Source organism: Danio rerio, chromosome 4, assembly GCF_052040795.2.
Source record: "Danio rerio strain M-AB ecotype USA chromosome 4, GRCz13ab, whole genome shotgun sequence".
Classification (NCBI taxonomy): domain Eukaryota; kingdom Metazoa; phylum Chordata; class Actinopteri; order Cypriniformes; family Danionidae; genus Danio; species Danio rerio.
Genome location: NC_141024.2, coordinates 19,672,982 through 19,692,882, shown reverse-complemented (window position 1 = coordinate 19,692,882; position 19,901 = coordinate 19,672,982). Strand labels below are relative to the sequence as shown.

At 34.5% G+C, this 19,901-nt stretch overlaps 1 long non-coding RNA gene and 1 other non-coding gene across 4 annotated transcripts in view; both read right to left on the bottom strand.

Annotated features, from left to right (window-relative positions):
- The window catches only part of LOC147844700 (uncharacterized), a 135,651-nt gene that overhangs the window by 28,372 nt on the left and 87,378 nt on the right, over positions 1-19,901 (bottom strand). The gene's annotated exons all lie outside the window — the stretch shown is intronic.
- si:dkey-21o22.2 lies at positions 4,905-18,773 on the bottom strand. Its single transcript, XR_015483097.1, has 14 exons — positions 18,691-18,773; positions 18,508-18,589; positions 18,259-18,395; positions 18,064-18,156; positions 15,216-15,282; positions 13,819-13,934; positions 10,485-10,583; positions 9,212-9,354; positions 9,019-9,103; positions 8,425-8,575; positions 8,088-8,281; positions 7,844-7,994; positions 7,449-7,576; positions 4,905-5,306 (listed from the first exon to the last, which is right to left on the bottom strand). It is a non-coding gene; the product is annotated as a si:dkey-21o22.2 (transcript).

Sequence of the window (19,901 nt, the reverse complement as noted above, 5' to 3'; positions counted from 1 at the left end):
GTGGGGCTCCATTAGTATGCTGTAATTAATTAAAACCAAATAGGTTACTTTACATATACCTGATACATTTTTGCTTTTAAAGAGGAATGTCTTGTTGTCACCAATAGCTTTGTGGGCAGTGTGCTGATATGTAGTGGTGTTACGCTTTCTGAGTTACAGGTGGGTGGCACGGTGGCTCAGTGCGTAGCGATGTTTTCGCTGTATCATGCATGACCAAAAAAAACCACTGTATCATGCATGCCAGCCCAGTTTTTGACAACTCTGTGCACAGCTCTTATAGTGAGCGTCTGTTCTTCCCATGGTCAAATAATCACACATGACTGTAGATTGCACACATAATATGCATGCACACTGTCATTGATTTTCAGTGGTTTTGTTTTAAGTTTTTTTGATGGGTACACTGTTTTCTTTTCCAAAAATACTGGTAAAATGTACTTTGACACCTGTTTTGAACAGTTGAAATAAATAATAAATGAATAGCCCAAATGCATAAAATGTTCTCTGTTCTTAGTTGAAAGTGTTGTTTTTTAAATACCCCAATGAAATGTAATGAAAATGTATTTTCTTGCCATCTATAAAATAAACAAAACATTTTGTATAGAAGAATTGACCTGGGGACCAAAAAAAATATATTTTTTGCATAAATGGTTGCGAGCTTAAGATGTTTTAATCATATTTCATAACCCTTTGTGATTCAGATGTTTTATTATCTTTAAATTAGGCAATGCATTATTTTTACAGTTATCTTGGCCATGACTCCCCTGGTAGAAGAGAAAAATTCTGGAAAAATAAAGGATAAATGAATCAAATAAATTTGATAGTTTTATCCATTTTAATGAAAGGAAACCAAATTAAGGTCCCTTATCGTGTACCTATGTCTTATTCTATATGAAGATGAATATGATTTTTTTATTTATATATATAGAAATGTAAAAGAAACAATTTTCTAAACAAAAGTTTTTTTGAAATTTTTATAAAACATTTGATGGATATGTTGATTCTTACAATCTTTTAAAATGACTTTTAATCATGATGAACCTAGCTCTTTATAACTGTCAGAATTTGCTCAGAATACTGTATATAGTGCACATTGTAAGTTGTGCAAAGCAGCAGGGTTGATTTGAACACAGTCATTTTAATCAGTGTGTTACTGGGTAAGGTTGGAATTTGCTAAGCACTTGACGTAATGTTGCTTTTATAAACCACCCAAAAATAGACTATATACTCCTAAGAAGCCTACATCCTTGAAATCTTTTTTTTTTCCCCGGGCATAATAATACAAAAAAAAAAAAAAAAAAGCTTTGTTGCAGACTTATTAAAACGGATAGAGCAGTGTAGCATGGATAGATTCAGAAAATAATAACTCAACAGATACTCAGTGAGCTGTTCTGACAGAATTTTAATTGTCTGAGTGAGAGAATGTTGGTCAAAGAACATAAAACACACTCACTGTGATCCTTACCTGAGATATCTGATGTATGTGGATCGGCATTGCATTTTCACAGCATGGGGAATGAGCTTAATAAGGCTAATTAAACACAGCTAGATGCTGTTGTACTTTAATTATATTACCAGTAGTAAGTGTTTGTTTTTGTAGATTAGGTGAGGTGTAGAGCTGAATCTCAGCGGTAGAAATGAGCTCGACATAAACAGTTGATGCTAATCCTTGATGCTTATTCTTGTTGAATAACTTTGGCTAAAATAAACACAGTATAGTTGTATAGAAAAAAATCTATGTTATAATTATATATACAGTATTGTGCAAAGTCCTAAGCACTATACCAGCTTTGCTGACCTTTTGCACGATATGTCATCAATCAGTCAATTTTTTTTTAAATGAACAAAAAATATAGGAATATGTACTAAAACAATATCAGCACAACATTTCCTCTTCAAGCAAAAGTCTGTGTTTAATGTGGCTTCCTTTGGCAGCAAGCACAGCTTGAACTGTTTTTTCTATTGCCCTGACCTTTTCTGAAATAATGTAATTTATGTAGCACTTTTCAGAGTTCTTCCTTAGGTTTAGAGTGTCTTATCTTTCTTTTTCTGTCCAGGTGATCTCATACAACCTCTATAATATTCAGGTCTGAACCCGGCGGAGGCCATTTCATGACAGTCAGTGTTTCATCAGCTGTTTTCTTTCTATAAATAGAATTTCACTGCTATTACTAGATCATTATCTAGCTGTAAATGAAAACTGTTACCACTGAAGTCCTTTCCAAAAGGAATGGCATAATGGATTAATGCCTTTCTGTACTTTTCAACAGTCACAAGTCCATCAGTTCAGACAATATTGCTAACAACATTGATAGATATGCAGCTCAAATCAGGACTAACTCTCTCCAACATTGCCCTTCAGGTGTCTTGATTAAAACAAAACAATTTAAACTCATAACCTAACAAACCATAAATCAACTAAAAGATAATTTATTCAACCTCTAAATCTCAATTTTCTTTGTGGTAAAATGTCACATATATTCATTCTACCATCAGTAAAACAACAGATTTAATGTTGGCCTAAAACTTTTGCATATAACAACAGTATATATATAGCCTATAGGACAAGAAATTAAACCAATTTTGCATTGACATGAGTAAATGATGACAGAAATGTCATTTTCGGAGGAGCAATCCTATTTAATGCTGTAAATCGTTCACATTTCCAGTTAAATGTGTGGTAGTGAGATGAACTCTACAGTATCTGTAAAAGTTACACACATAATGTAATGTACAATAGGAATATGAGTCATTTCTGTGAAATAGCAGTCAAAAGTTAGAGCGTCTGAGCAGGGTTCCTATAAATTCCTATAAAGAGAGAGTGAGGGAAGTTTTTGGACAGACTAATGGACCACTTTGCCATCACCCCTTCATTTGAAGCGTAAACTTGTCAGAGCTGTCAGTGCAATGGACTGATCATAGTGTTTGTCAGCAGACCCTGACAGTGACATATTTTCCCACATCTGTTATTTCCCTCTTCTTGGAATTCAGTCATAGTAAAGGTCACACAGACTACAGAGACACAGTCAGTTAACATGGTAAAATACCTTGAGAGCCTCAGTTTACTGGCCAATAAAGAGATTTTATAATTCTCTCTCTCTCTATCTATCTATCTATCTATCTATCTATCTATCTATCTATCTATCTATCTATCTATCTATCTATCTATCTATCTATCTATCTATCTATCTATCTATCTATCTATCTATCTATCTATCTATCTATCTATATGCCTGTCTGTCTATCCATCTTTCTATGCCATCATCCATCTTTCTTTATAAAATTATTTGTCCATTCATCCATCTATCTGTCTGTCCATTTTTCTGTACTTTCACCCAACTTTCTGTTTGTATTTCCACTAGAAACACCAGAGAGATAAATATTGACAAAATATTATTTAACAAAACATAAGATTTCTTTGGAGGCCCCGTCTGTAGCTTGAATCAGAAGCTTGTAAGTTCAGTTATGTATGCACATGTTGAAGGCAGGTGCAGAGCCTACAAACCTGGACAAGGTCAACCTGTATGGTGGGTGGATGAATGTCTGTGTCAGTATATGAATGAATGAACGAACAAATGAACGAATGAATGAATGAATGAATGAATGAATGAATGAATGAATGAATGAATGAATGAATGAATGAAATCTATACATTCATCAGTCTATCTGATTACATTTGTTCTTTTTTCTGTCCGTCCATCCATCCATCCATCCATCCATCCATCCATCCATCCATCCATCCATCCATCCATCCATCCATCCATCCATCCATCCATCCATCCATCCATCCATCCATCTATCTATCTATCTATCTATCTTACTGTTTGTCCGTCTGATTCTAATAGCATTTACAGATTTTTTTTCTGGACTTTCATTTCTCCAGCCCCATGCACTCTAAAAAATGCTGGGTTGAAAACAACCCAATTTGGGTTATTTTGTAACCCAGCGCTGGGTCAAAAAGGGACAAACCCAACGCTGGGTTAATTTGACCCAGCAGGTTGGGTTACACGTCTAACCCAGCATGCTGGGTTGTGATTTTAACCCAACTATTGGTTAAAAATAACTACACTGCTGGGTTGAAAGTAACCCAAAATGGGTAGGAAATTTAATCTAGAAACTTTAGTGATTAAAATTACTAAAATAAAAACAATTCACAGTGATACATACTTCAGAAATAGAATTTTATTTGACAAAACATGTAAAAATGTGTCCATCTGTATTTAAAACATATTCACCTTAGCATTAAAATTTTTTTTAAGAAAATGTATCAAACTGCTTAACAAAAACACTGACTTAAGTCAGACAAATAACTTAAGAAAAAGAAAGATTTGAAATATAAAAACTTTTCATAACATTTGCATCAATCATCTGTAAGAATTAATTGCAATGTAAGTGCAGAGTAGAGGAAAAATAAATGCAGAATAATGAAAAAAAACATCTTGACAGAAGATTCACTGAAAAATACAAATGTGTACACAAACATCTACATATCCTAACATATATAAATCATCAACTTTAATGTAGAAAGAACGTAATGTAGAATTAATAATAATAAAAAGGCACCAAAGGAAAAAAAAAAGTTTAGGTTAGGAAAAAAGAAAACAATTTAAAATAGAAAATTTTAAATAGGTAAATATTTCATAACTTTTACAATCATGTGCAAACATCCGTAAAAAAAGTTGCAATCTAACTGCATTGTAGAGGAAAAATATTTAGAATAATGAAAGTGCATAAAACTGACTGAAGTCAAACTTACTTCTAAGAAAAAACATTTAAAGTATGGAACCATTTCATAACGTGCACAAACATTTATATGCATCACATTAACATACCATGTGACAAAAAATGTCACAATAGGTCATCAATACAATTAATCGCAGTACGATTCAAGTAACTGAAGTAATGTAACTGATAGAAGTAGAAGAAACAGAGTAGACTGTAGAAGTAACAGAGTACAAGTTGAAGTACACAAAAACCAAGGAAGCGGTAAGGTTACAGTATTATTACTGTTTTTCAGCAAAAATGAATGCTCGCAGAACTCTTACTGCCGGTGTCTCCTCCCCAGGAAGTCCATACACCACAGTCTGTAGAAACTGCCACACCAGGGAACACTGCTTGGGGTAGTTCACGTCAAAAATGTAAAATGCTTTAAAGCAAATGTCCACTGCAGCAAGTAATGTGCTTTGCTCAAGTGCTGTGCCATTTATTATAGCAAAGGCTTGAAAGTTGTGGTTGTCTCCAAGCATGAGCACGTAAGGAGATTCAATGGACTCTTTTGAACGAAGGTACTCAGCCATATTGGTCCCAATCTGAAAAATAAATAAATAAATAAATAATGGTATAGATTCATTAAAAACTTAAAAATGTTAAAGTTAAACCAACTAAAAGTTCAGCTAACACACTGCAAAAAAGTTTCTTAAATTTTTCGCCTTTCTAGTCATAATATTTAAAAATTCTAAAATCAAAAAGAATTTTCTAGACAAGCAAACATGATGTCTCATTTAAAGCAATAATATGCCAAAATTAAGAGAAATTTTCCCTAAAAACAAGCAAAATAATCTGCCAAAGGGGTAAACAAAATAATACTGTCATAAGGAAAAACAAGATTATTTTGCTTACCTCATTGACAGATTATTTTATCATTTATTATTATATTTATCATTATTTCTTAAAACAAGACAGTATGTTTTGCTTGTCTAGAAAATTATTCTTGATTTTAGAATTTTTATATATTTGGACAAGAAAGAAGATGAAAAATCTAAGTAAGAAAAGCATTTTTTGCATTGTGTTGGCATTAGGGCACGACTTTTTGGCCTGGGTGCAGATGACTCAATGCAAAAACACAGTTCTTTTACGATGTTACTTTTATTTTTTAATATAATGTCAGCTTAATGTAACATCAAATTCTGTCTTTATTTACTCAACCCTTTGTCAATACAAACTCCAATTTGTAATAAAAGCTAAGAATTTTCTGTACATATCCCTGTCTACGCAACTACCACTTAGGTTAACGAAATGAACATCCATTTAAATTTTTGTTCAGATATTCTAAAGAGACTTTATTGCTTTATATGATCAACAAACTAAAATGTAGGCTTTTAATTACATACAGCTGTGATCAGAGAACAAGCAGAAGCACAAGCATGCTTTTTGTCTCACAAAGCAGTCAAGGACACATGCTTGAGATTCTGTTTAAAGTTAATGTTTATTTTAAAAAGCTATTGTGTCTCTTCAGAAAATGTTGTTTATACTTAACTGCTCAATTAATATGGATTATTTTTTACAGACACTTTATAATTTTTTTGAAGCTTTAAAGTAGACTTGCTGCAATAGTCGGTGATGTCAGTGTTCAAGGAGAAGTCCACGCCCAGAGCAAAATGCTCATGCCTTTCTTTGTTCAGTTGTAAAAAAAAGTTTTTTGAGAAAATCATTTTAAGATATAGATATGGTGTACCGATTTTGAATTACCAAAATGCAATTTAAATGTGGCTTTAAACATTCCCAAATGCGGTTGTAACTGATCCCAGCAGAGAAAGAAGGGTCTCATCTAGTTAAACTATCATTATTTTCATAAAAAAAAAAAAAACTTTTTATGAAACAAACTGATCATTTTGATAGAGAAGACTCTTTCTACTCAGCTGGGATCATTAACAACCACATTAGGGATCATTTGAAGCTGTATTTCAACTACATTTCTGAAGTTTAAACTAAACAAAAAAAAAAAAATTCTGACTGAAGAAAGAAATACATTAACATTCAAGATGACATAACCTGCAAATCTTTGTTCTGGAAACTGAAAAGTTGACTTCTCCTTTAAGACTGACATTAAGGAGAGCAAGAGGATAATGGAGGAACCAGTAATCATACTGGGTAGAAGAGCACAATCAGCACACCTCTTGAAAGAAGAGGGAGACAAAAATGAAAAGGAAGCTGGCACTGAGCCACAGCCCTCCATTATTACCGGTGTTGTGACACATCAATAAACCAGTGAAAAAAATTGCGTCAAACCTACTTCAAAGTGCTACTGACACTATCAATAAAGGGACAAAAATCTCTCAAATTTTTAAAATAATGTAAAAAAAACATTAATTTGTCATTTAACAATAAATACATACAATGGGTCCTTTTCACATTAACAAGAATCTCAGACGTGGAAGTCATCATCATTTTGAAAACTTTATAGGGTTAATTGGGAGATAACGAAAAATATAATTTTTGTATTTGGTCTAATGACAAAAGTAAAAAAAAAAATCTAATCAAACCAAATTAGTTTCCAAGACTTTACCAAATAAGGAAGAATAAATCATTATTCTCTTTCAATTCCAGTTTTTTAATAAACATCCTCGCTGCAGTGTTAATTACAGTTATTATAATTTCTCTATGAAAAGGGCCCATACAACGTATTATAAATGCTTTACATCATGTAGTTTTAGCAGTAGCTGTTAACTTACAGGCTGTATGTCAATGAAGGCTTTCCTGGTTTCTAGGAAAGTGGGTTTGAACGTTTTTCTTCCAATTTTGTACACATGCGTTGGAAGGATTACAGGAAGGAGTTGCATGGCGATGTCACTCTGTCTCTCTTTAAAATAAAAAACACCCAAAGTACAAAAAATGTAAATTAACTGCAACAAAAGGTGACTGAAATAAATCTACATACAGTATATTACATTAGTTTCTAAAATTAAGAAATACTTAACTATTAAGAAATACTACACTAAAAATGATAATGAAAATTGTCAATACTAACAGTCATTTTTATATTAAGGGGCAATATTCACAATCTATCCTTTTTGGGATTGATGGGGAAGTAACTAATTTCATAAACAGTTTGCTGAATGCCTATTACCTGCTGACATTGTTTCTATGTCGTGAAGTAGATTAAGAGCTTGTTTTTGTTTGCTGGCAACCTGAAGAATCTTATCCTTAAACACTGGTACCCAATTTTCTGTGAGTTTCGAAGCACAGTCTGGATTCAAAATTAAAAAATCCTGGGATATCTAAAAAGCAGAAAACAAAGACAAACATGGCAAAAGTTGTAAAACAAAATGAAACGTACTTAGCCAATGAATTTAGTTAAAAAATTTTCCCACCATGCCTGGAGTGTCGAGAAGACGTGGATACTCTTTGGCTATTTCCATTATCGTTTTGGATCCATCGTCACGAATCCATTTTGCCCTTTGAATCGCTGTTTCTTTCATGTACTGCTCGACCTGACTTGCTGGCCAGATATTATTTCTGAGCCACTCTATCATTTGAGTTGCTCTTTCCGAGTCCACATTCGAATCTGTTGTGAGAAGAACCATACATCACAAACATACAGCAATTAATGTTGGCAAATAGAGATCATATTCATATCAAACAGTTAGGTCTTTTAAATGGGTCAAAATTTTAAATGATACCCAACCCTACACATATGTACCCACATACCAGGAAAAGTAAAATTACTGCCGTCTCTTGGGTTGTCTGAACAAACTGGCTTTTGTCTTCCTCTTCTAATCTTTTTGCGCACATTCCGAAGACGCTCTTCAAGGAAGCCTGTGGCAGGTCTGTGAAATCTACCTGGACTGAACCATGCCTCCTTGTGTTAAAAAAAATACAAAAACAGAATTAGAAATTCACACTGGACCAATTTACCCAGAGTTCCAGAACTAAGGTAACAGTGACATTAGTTGTGTTGAAGTACATAAATGCACAAATAGAAAAACCCTCAAACAGCCCATAAAATCGGGCTCCATAAAGTCTGAAATGGTTGAAGGACATTACAAATTAAAGCACCCTGTTATTATTGTTTGTAATGTGCTTTTTGATTTTCTTTATTATTTACTTCTTGCATGACTTAAGTACTTATTATTTTCCATTTAAATTTTAATTTGTAATTATTGTTAACAAGTATGTACTTGTAACATGGTAGTTAAATAAGAAAATACAGAGAAATGTAAGATTCTTAATCAGATTTGTAATAAGTAATCAGATTGTGAGATACAGAAAAAAATAATAATCTGTCTTTGACACTGTACTCACATAGCCTTTACCCTGGCAATCCTTAAGGCATGGAAATTGTTCGACTATTGACGAAGCCAAGGTGACTTTTGTTGCTCCACTTGGACTAAAAGAAACAATATTCTGATTTTTTTAAAAGATACTACATATGTACACATTTAATTTCTCAAACAATATTTTTAGCATTAAATACATTACTTAAATTTGTACTTACTTTTCTCCAAAGCGCTCAATTAGATGTGAAACCAAGATACGAACCATCGATTGTCTTTCTTTAAGCGAAATGCAGTTGCTTTTTTCAATGGCATCCACAATACTGCTGCCACAGGATGTTGCTGTAAGGATGTCTCTTACATTCTAAAAAAAAAAACATTTAAAAATAAATATAAAATTAAATGTGTTTGATAAATGTTGATTCGTCCTGAAATAAAGTGAAACGGCTATACGTCGTGTTTGCTGGCCTCACACATCTGTCAGCCACTCAGTCAGCACGTCACCTTAAAGGGTAAACAAATGTTGCACAGCTCTACTATGGTTACAAAAGGTTCACAGTGTTATAATTCACTTACCCTTTAATACGTTTTAGTGTAAATATTACCTGCTATTAAAAAAATAAAATGTTTTGAGTAAGAAGCTATAATATGTAGCCGTGGCGGGATGAATTGTGGCGTGGCGCCCCGCCATGGAACAATGTATGTAGCAGAAATCATGGCATGTAAATATATATATATATATATATATATATATATATATATATATATGTGTGTGTGTGTGTGTGTGTGTGTGTGTGTGTGTATATATATATATATATATATATATACACACACACACAAGGTTTCCGCTACATTCATTCTTACATGGTGGGGCGCCACACCAAAATTCATCCCACCATGGCTACATCACAGCTTCTCACTCAAAACATTTTATTTTTTTAATAGCTGGTAATAATCGCACCAAAACACATTAAAGGGTAAGTGAATTATAATAGCGTGAACCTACTGTTGCGTGAGGCCAGCAAACATGACGTATATTCGTTTCACTTTACTTCAGGAAGCATTAATGCTACTCTGTAGGTCTATTGGAGACATTCATAAATATTTCTAGCAAATTTAATAAATGTTAGTGACACACTCTTACATAAACGCACTAAAATCACACTCAGCACCATTTGTTTGAGAGCGCACAAGACCTGCGCGCTCTTGAAGCGGCTTATATTTGAGGGGGCATACAGAAGTTTTGTGCACGAGCAGAGGAAATTGACACGCAAGCAGAGATTCGCATGCTCGTAGGCTATTACATAAATGCGATCCCGACTTATAATACTGCGCTTACGACACCTGTCATTGAAATAACTCCATAGGTAGTGGGTAGATCTGTGTAATAAAAAAAGGCTTGTTGCCACAGCTGGAAAAAATCCTAGAGGAAACACTGTATACACACACACACACACACACACACATATATGGTTTATCAGACTGGAACCTTACAAATGCTGCTGCATGCTCCACCGTTCTTCTGTGCTGCTCAGGACCCTGCTGCTGCTCCCTTAGTACTGTTACTGTAGTTGCAGGCTCTTTGATTGATTCCTTTAATAAATAAAAATGAATAGCAATTCACATGTCTGTATTGCATTTTTACTATAGGTTTACCTTGCCAAATATATTGTGTCAGCAACAATACAGTGATGCTTGTATCCACGATTGTTACATGCCAGAATGTGCAAGGTTAATGTAGATTAACATTAACATCATAGAAGACAAGTCTGGTATAATGGATAGAGGAACGTACAAATTATGTCCAGAATTTCAGTTTAAAACACCAATCACTATGAAAGAAAGAAAATGACGTGCATATGAATTTCCTTGGATATGTATTTTTAAACACTTGTAGATTTAAATTTATAAAACAGCATTTCCATATGAAAGGTACTCAAGTAAGGTATTTTTTCATATTGCAGCTTGTATTGAAGATAAGCAAAATGCAATGTAAATTTTTTTTGATGTCATGCAGCCATAAGTGTCATCACATAAATTATTTATAATGGCATTGCTGATCAACTTCACACTTGATTAACATGACATTTCAATTTAACTAAGCCATTCATTAAAACTTACATGTATTGCGATGTCCCCATGATGACTTTGATGAAATTTGTTGATATTTGTATAAATGTTCAAACGTGCATGATAGTTTTTAGTATTAGGTGTACACAATCATGGGCTAATGTTGTTTTTGATCACCCTGCTACCATAACCCCATCCACCCACCCAACACCAAAAACCCATCTTCAACAACGCCCTCCCGCCCCCTCCTAGAATAGCCTGTATCGCAGCGAAATGTAACGGTGGTTCTCATCGTCCTGTAAGGACATTACAACATGAAGGGGGTGATGATCTTCAACAGTGTGAATGTCCACCGAATCAAGCACAGAAGAAGGAGACACAGAGAAGGCAAAATAATGCCTGTCAAATCCAACTGTGTCCCATTTTTTCACAACGAATTTGACCTTGGAGTCAAAGAGCACAACATTCCTAATGGTTGCAAACTGGGGCTCACCATCAGCAGAGTGAGATACAAAAAGTGTCATTCCTGGCCTATAGGTTGCTCCCTTGTACTTAATCCAAGATGGTAAATAGACTTCTGAGAACAAAGGGATTCCCTCAAATCCATGTTTCACTTTTTCAAAATCGTCTATAGATGCCAGGAGTGTGGTGTATCCTGGACCAACTTCAAAGTCATGTGAGAACATTTTCTCAGACATCAGGGTGTAGCACAACATCATCTGATGTCGGAAAGCCTGTGTTTTACAAATGTTCCGAAAATTGCAGGTTACATGACTTAGTCTTTTGAAAAATCCATGTTTTGCCTCAAAACGCATGGACCAGAAATGAACCAACGGTCCAAGTTTCCTGATGGCCCCAGGATAATGAAGCATGAAGTGGTGCTTTGGCTTCAAATGCCTGTCTGGATAAAGCTCCAAAAACAGACTATGGTGTTCCTCAATCAAATGCTGCAAAAATGTAACTGCCTCTGCAGTTAAGGCTGGAGAGAAAATCAACTCCATACAGCTAAGTAATGAAAGTATTAGTTCCCAGTGTCTCTCGCCTTCTGGAATCAAATCCCCTATCATAAGAGGGAGCAACCTTAGAAGGCACCACATCTGTGCTGCTGTTTGTCTCATGGCCCCATCCGGATTTTTAAGATCCTGAGGCTTGATAACAGATGGCTTATTGCGACTATCAGAAAAACCATAATCAAAGCTTGTAAGTCTATTATTCAGTTGATCGAGTGTTAAGAGTTTTTGTTCAATCAGAGAATTAAGAACAAGCTTGATTTCGTAACCTCCAACTCCTTCCAAAATGTCATGCATGACATCAGGAGTTACATTGTCAGTTACATGGTAGAACTGCAGTTTATTGAGCGAACACGCTCTTTTAATGCCAGTTTCAGTTGGGTTATTCTGAAGTAAATCAGAGTGATAGTTTATCCTGTTGCGCATCACTGACAGGTCCTCAACTGTCTGTTCTCTCAAAACCTCTTTATGAACGCGACACCATCGACATACAGTTTTCCCTGAGAAACTTTCTGTGTAGCCTAGGATGGAATTAAGACCCAGGTTATCCCCACAAACCTGTGCAACGCTTGCTTTAATAGTACCCTTGAAATGTTTTGTGTCAACCTGAACTCCTTCCAATTCCAGATCCTTAATCTCAGACACAATTGGATCTAAGACAGCATTTATTCCATAAGTTTTTATGTCATCTGTCTTGTACACTGCCAACAAGAAGTGAGAGTTTAGGCTGGAGAGAAACTCAGGTCGCAAGCATTTAAGAGTAAAATAAACAAAGCCTAGCTTGTGAACTGAAGTTTTTGATCCAAGTGGGTTTACCATCTCACATTCATCGTTGTACAGTACAAGAGGAATGGATAACTCTTTGGAAAACAGTTCACTGGATTTGAAGATTGTGCCGTCTCTAAAATCTTGCAGTGCAGTGCTCTCTTGATTTTGGCATTCAAAGATCTTGTCTATTGTCCCTGGACTTTCTAAAACCAGCTTTAGCAAAGGCCTTAAAGGAATTAGCTGAAACGTATCTTGGACTGCCACTTGTTTTACAATCCCCGTCAATGTGTCTCTCTTTTGGGTGTATGAGACACCAGGGAAAGGCACTTCTTTTGGATGAACAAAGCATCCAGACTGTGTAAAGTACTGCTTTTGCTTGTACTCTGACTCAAAGCCCTGAAATGGTTGAGCTGCCACTGCAAAATTTTCTAAAAAACTCTGGCTCTCAGGACTGTCAAGGTGGCCTATGTCTCTTAAAAAAGAGGCTGTTTTTCTTTGTAGGGATCCAACAACATCACTGACAAGGCTAGATGTGTGCTCTACCACACAATTAACAGCACTCAATGTCTGGGAGGAATTTGACCTTAATTTTGCTAAAAACAATGCTACCCTGTCTCTTATATTTTCCTCCTGAAACTCATCACATTGTTCATCAGAAATGTCATCATGCTCCTCATCACTCTGTTCAACAGCCTCTAAAACTGAATCTGATGAATAGTTATCAGGCTCAACCAAAGGGGCTTCCTCCATTTCATTGCCAATTTCATTAGCATGCTGCAGTAGGTGTCTTCTAAATGATCTAATAATACTGAATGTGCGATTACATCCAGCTTGAGCACACTGAAAGTATGTGGATGTAGAATAGACATGATGTGCAACTCTCAAATGTGAAAAAAATGCTCTGACGTCAGATCCCAAAGACCTTTTGCATTTAAAGCAAATATACCCCATGTTGTGTACACCTAATACCTTTTACTTACATCAAGCACGTTCTTGAGGTACTTCTTGAATTTTAAACGAAGTCCAATAATAGGGATAAGAGAAGTCAGTGTGACATCATCTAAAAGAAGGAGGGTTTCTTGATCAATCTTCTCAGCTGTAAGACAAAATATGCAGAACATAAAAGTATTTTATGCAGATAACCATAAACAGTAATTGTTCATGTACAATCAGCTTTGTGTAAAACAAATATTGCTTCAAAAAATTAATTACTGTCCAAAAGTATTTTTGTCTCATACAACTAAAAAATACAAAAGTTGGAAGTGGCGTTCTCATTTAAAGAAAATAATTCCTAACTGGTACCCAGTGCTAAATCAATTCATGGTAAACTTACAAGCCATATAGTTTGCTGCATTCACTATCAATATAAAGCTGTTTTGATCTGTATCGTATAAAATTCCACTGAAATGAAAGTGACTTGACTTTGAGCCAAAGATTTAAAGACTGTAAACATTTGATTACTTCGATTAACGAGCTACGAATCACGCATGCATACGAAAGTTGGCACACACCTCAAACAAGCCAAAATCAACAAAAAAAAGTCTCTTGGAGCGGAATCTCAAACCCAACAGGAAGTTAGATCTATTTAACTTTCTGTGGCAAAAAAGTAAATAACAGAAAGCCACTGGTTGCATGAACAGCAAATTAAAAAAATTAAACAGCCAAGGACAAATTGCCATTTGTTTTTTAATCTCTCAGTAGTTTAAAGTGTTGAAGTGGCTACTGATTACTAGGGCTGCCCCTAACAATTGATTAACCTTTAGTCGATCAAAATGTTTTAGTTGCAGAAAAAAAAAATCCACATTGGTGAAGTCATGCAGATTGTTAACAGCTGATCTATGCAGTAGTAGCTACATCAGGCAGAATTTTCGAATGCTCTTATCGGCCTCAAATAAGCTACGGCTTAACATCTGCAATATAGTAGCAACTTTACATGGCTGCTCAATCTAATGCTACTGTAGAAATATGTGCACAATGGAAATGTCTGTGCAGAGTGTGAAAGCATATCAGCACCTTTGTGGTAACTTGCTCTTTAAATTCTTTGCCATGTTTGGTCATTTAGATAACAGTAATACAGCCTTTGAAGATATGTGAAGACACTACATTTCTGTGTGCACTCACAATAAAAACAACACTGCACTTTGTAAATACTGTAAGTAACAGGATGGGCTTTCTGCCCAATCCAAAACTATGTATATTTGCCTTGTAAAATAGGCAATGTGGACAATTAAAGACTAATTATGATTTAAATGGTTTATAAATAAATGTGTAATTATTCAAATAATTCTTCAAATGAACATCACAAGTCAAACAAACAAATCTTTAGACAGAGCAGCCCTAATGATTACAATGAACCAAGTAAAATATTATTACATACCTTCAAATTTGGGGATCAACTCTGCAAGATTCCATTCTATTAATTTGTTTTTTACGTATTCATCCATCTGAAATAACCAACAGATAAAAGCATTTTAGCAAAATATTAATAAAGTAAAAAAGATAACCTCAGCCACAAGTCACTTTATCACAAAAATACTCCTAAGTGATCATAATTATCCAGGGTGTCACAAAAGATGGAAGTCAAACTTTTCTTTTTGGGGATCGAAGATGATTAGGTTGGATTTAGTCTGAGCTCAGACATTCCCATCTGCATTAAACTAACCATACGTACAGGATTAATTAAAGATAAGTCAAATGATGTCTGTAGAATGTAATATGCTCTTAGTAAATGAATAACATTTGCTATTCAATGAACAGCTGTAGAAGCATAGAAGGAAATACTTTAAGTATGTTCTGACCAAAAAAGAAAAAGAAAAAAAAGAGAAGCTGAATGAAACACTTATGCATTATTACAAAAATGACCTAAAAAAATTAATTGAATAAATTTAAGGAGCACAACAGTAAAAATACAACTGTTTTACAGTTTACACCTCAGAAAGATCACTAATCACAGTACTTGCTGCCATTACCTACATAGAAAAAGATAATGTGTCATTCAAAATGCATTTTATTAAAAAGGAAAAGCTCCTAAATGATTCTAACTGTTCTTGGTGTGGTGTTTAAGAAACAGCTGTCGAACATGCTTAGTTTCAACTCTTTTTTAGCCTGAACTGAGCTCAGGGATTCCCGCCTGCATCAAACCATTTACAGGATTTAAGAAATAACATGTTAGTAGTAAATTAAGTTACCAAGTCAGTGCAGACCACAGACACCTGCATTGTGAAATGTTGAAAGGAGGGTTTTTTTCTTCCATTGATCATGCGGTATAAACTTCCATTAAAACAGCACTTAAAGCAGTTCATAGTTGCATCCAATATCTCATGTCACGAGTGATAAGGATGAAATGTTCCAGAATAAAGGTGAAAGTGACAAACTGCAGTTAAAGTTGAAAAACTAAAAACGAAACACCCAAAATTAACATGAAACTGTGGAGGAAATGTGGATAGCGCGATGACGCAATGACATTAATCGAATTATTTGATATAACATGTAAAACGGGATCATGAAAGAAACATTCAAAACGCAACTAATTTAAATGCCTTAAATCCACACGTAATGGCTGTAACAGCCGGATAACAAACCTCACGACAGCAGGTCAAAGGGGAAAGTGAGAGAAGCAGAAATTAAATTTAACGTTCAGCTTTTCTCCAGCAGTGAAAGAGGGGGTTCTGCTGTATCAGTCACAGAAAGACTGACTAACGTTAGCAAACGCACAGACACAGTCAATAGTATCCAGCTGCAGGCCCGCAGAACCACACGTTTTAGGCACACACAATCTAGGCAAACCATATATGGTTACGACGGATGTTAATGTGATTAACGTCTTTTTGAACATCGTCATCGATATATTTTGATATATATGATGAATAAATATTGTACACAATAAACAATAGCGTTTACTTTATTTCACAAATATTGCAATCGAGACGGCTGAAGGGGAGCATTGTTTCCGATCGCCATTCAATATAATAGACTGAACAGTTTTTAATCATTCATTATATCTGATGAGTCATTATTATCTGACAATAATATAGCAGATACTCGTTTGCTGGCCTTGCTGAACGATCTAATTTGGACAGGTTTAATTTATATAATGGATTAATTTATGATAAAGGAAATAATAGCAAGTTAATATAGGCAATAATACATTATATGTAATAAAAATCTTTACATGTACCAAATGTATAACACTATATTAATATTTTACTCAAGCGATTCAATAGTGTTTGTTTGCTTAACTTTCTAATAATCTTTTAATTAATGATTTCCCACATTTAATACTGTAGTAATTTATAGTAAGCAAAAAATTGTTTTTAAAACCAAAATGTAGTAATAGGAACAAATTAACTATTAATAATAAAAAATAAGTGTGTGTGTATATATATATATATATATATATATATATATATATATATATATATATATATAAAACAGCTGTGACAGTTTAGTAAAAGATAGTCTATATATTAACTTATAATTATAATCAGATAATCAGTTATGATAATCAGTTTATAACTATATATATATTGTTTAAATTATTAACTATAGTAGGCTAATTTATTTTAAAGTGACATATTATTGTTTGCTTTTTATATTTTACAATAAAGTGATTTTAATCAAGTATGATTATAGTAAGATATTGAATAAGTTTATTACACTTAATCCAACAAATAGACGGTCTATGTTTTCTTTGTATATGAACACATGAATAAAGTCATAAGTGTCTTTAACCAATTATTTTTATTTACATAATTCGAGTTCAGAAACTGCAGAGATCTTAAAATGATCGTGATGTAATAATAATAATAATGACTGAAATGGGAAACCATAATGAAATGGGAAACCATAAATTGTGTGTCCTCGATTGTGTGTGCCTAAAACGTGTGTGGTTCTGCGGGCTTGCAGCTGGATATATCTCGACACTGTAGGGGTTCACACACACACACACACACACACACACACACACACACACACACACAGAGCAAATTGTGCAGTCTCTGCGTTTTAAGTAAGGTTAGATGAAGTGTTTTAAATAACGTACTGGCGGTCACGTTGCATCCACTAAACAATTAACTTAATTTTGACAGCCCTTAAGTTCAGCGAAATGTAACGTTACCTTACAAGCAGAGCGGGAATGTACGTGGATATGCTGACAAAATTATTTAAGTGAACCTGTACAAACACAATAGCTTTAACATATACAAAAGTAATATTAAAATGTTCACCTTATCTTTTCCAAGCTCCTTCTGACGACGATGTTGGCGCGCCCTTTCTCGTCAAGACGACAAGGTCGTCTGTGAGGCGAAGCACGGCCGTCTCTTTTTAGTCGTTAGGTAAAAAAAAGCGTATATATGTATTATACAGGAAACTAAATGTGTTATCTCGTATGAACATTGGTAAATACACACCGAATAACTTACCTTTCAGACAGAATTTCGCTTGCTTCCCTTTAAAGACGGCAGAGAAAATGGCGGTTGCTCACGCTGATGTCCCTGCTTGCCTGGACGGTGACGTCACGTGCGCGCTCTTTCACGTATGCGTTTCCAACCCAGCACTGCTGGGTTACAGATCAAGACCGATTTTAACCCATAACTTAAGTGAACACTGTATCAAAACCATATCCAACACAATAGCTTTAACATATACAAAAGTAATATTAAAATGTTTACCTTATCTTTTCCAAGCTCCTTCAGACGACGATGTTGGCGCGCGCTTTCTCGTCAAGACGACAAGGGCGAAGCACGGCCGTCTCTTTTTAGTCGTTAGATAAAAAAAGCATATATATGTATTATACAGTAAACTTAACGTGTTATCTCGTATGACCATTGTTAAATACACACCGAATAACTTACTCTTCAGACAGAATTTTGCTTGCTTCCCTCTAAAGACGGCACAGAGAAAATGGCGGTTGGTCACGCTGATGTCCTGCCTGTCTGGACGTTGACGTCACGTGCGTGCTTTTTCACGTCGTTGTTCCCAACCCAGCACTGCTGGGTTATAGATCAAGACCGATTTTCAACCCAAATAGGGTTAAATCAACCCAAAATTGTTACCCAGCAGTCTCAACCCAGCAATTGGGTTAAAAAACCAACCCAGCGTTTTTTAGAGTGTGTGTTTCTCTCATTCTTCACTCTCTCTTTGTGATAATTCAGTCATTGAGAGCTGCATGTGAAGCACTAAAAGTGTTGTGTTGATTGGACCTCATGGAGCTCCATTATGCTAGTGGCAGCTTTCATTTCTGGAGTGACTAATTTTTGCTCTTTGATTAGGCAAAAAAGCCATGACAATTGTTTATGCAAATTGTGGCAACTCAAAGACTGTTGGCACTCTGTGGTGAATGTGTACAAACATTGTACAAAATTCAAAATATATAACCTAATATATTCACATTTTACTTTAATATGTTTTAAAACATACTTTATTCATGGGATGAAAATTCTGAATTTTAAGTTGCCCAGGTCGAAAGTGGTATATAATCTAGAAAAACAGAAATGCTGATAGGGTAAAACTGTTTCTTATAAAAAGTTTGCTTAAATTTTTTATTATCTATTTTATTATTTACAGGAATTTATCAAAAGATATTTGATAAATACAAACAATCAGCATTTATTTGACTTCTAAAACTTGTAACATTCTTAAATGTTGGATTTTCACTTTCATGAAATTTAACTCAACATGCTTAAAGTATTACTTTCTTTAAAATAAACTTGAACAATCAACCTAATGAATCCAACAATAGAATAAAAAAGTAGTTAAGCAGTAATCATTGCAGTATTATTAAATGTGACATTCTGACAACTGTAGTCATTTAAAGAGGTATAACTCTTTTGTAAAGTTATAAAGGTCTGTTTATCTCTTTTAATCAATTGAAGGCAGAATGAGAAAGCTTAATGTGCTGCAATTTAAGAAAAGACATGCAATTACAAAAACGCCAGCAAATTTAGAAAAGATTTTTATCTGTTTGACAGCATATGTTCTGCATTTTCCCACATTGCTAACAAATGAAAAAACACGCTGCATTTTATCACAACGCAAACACATTTCAAAAACGCTTACATTTTCT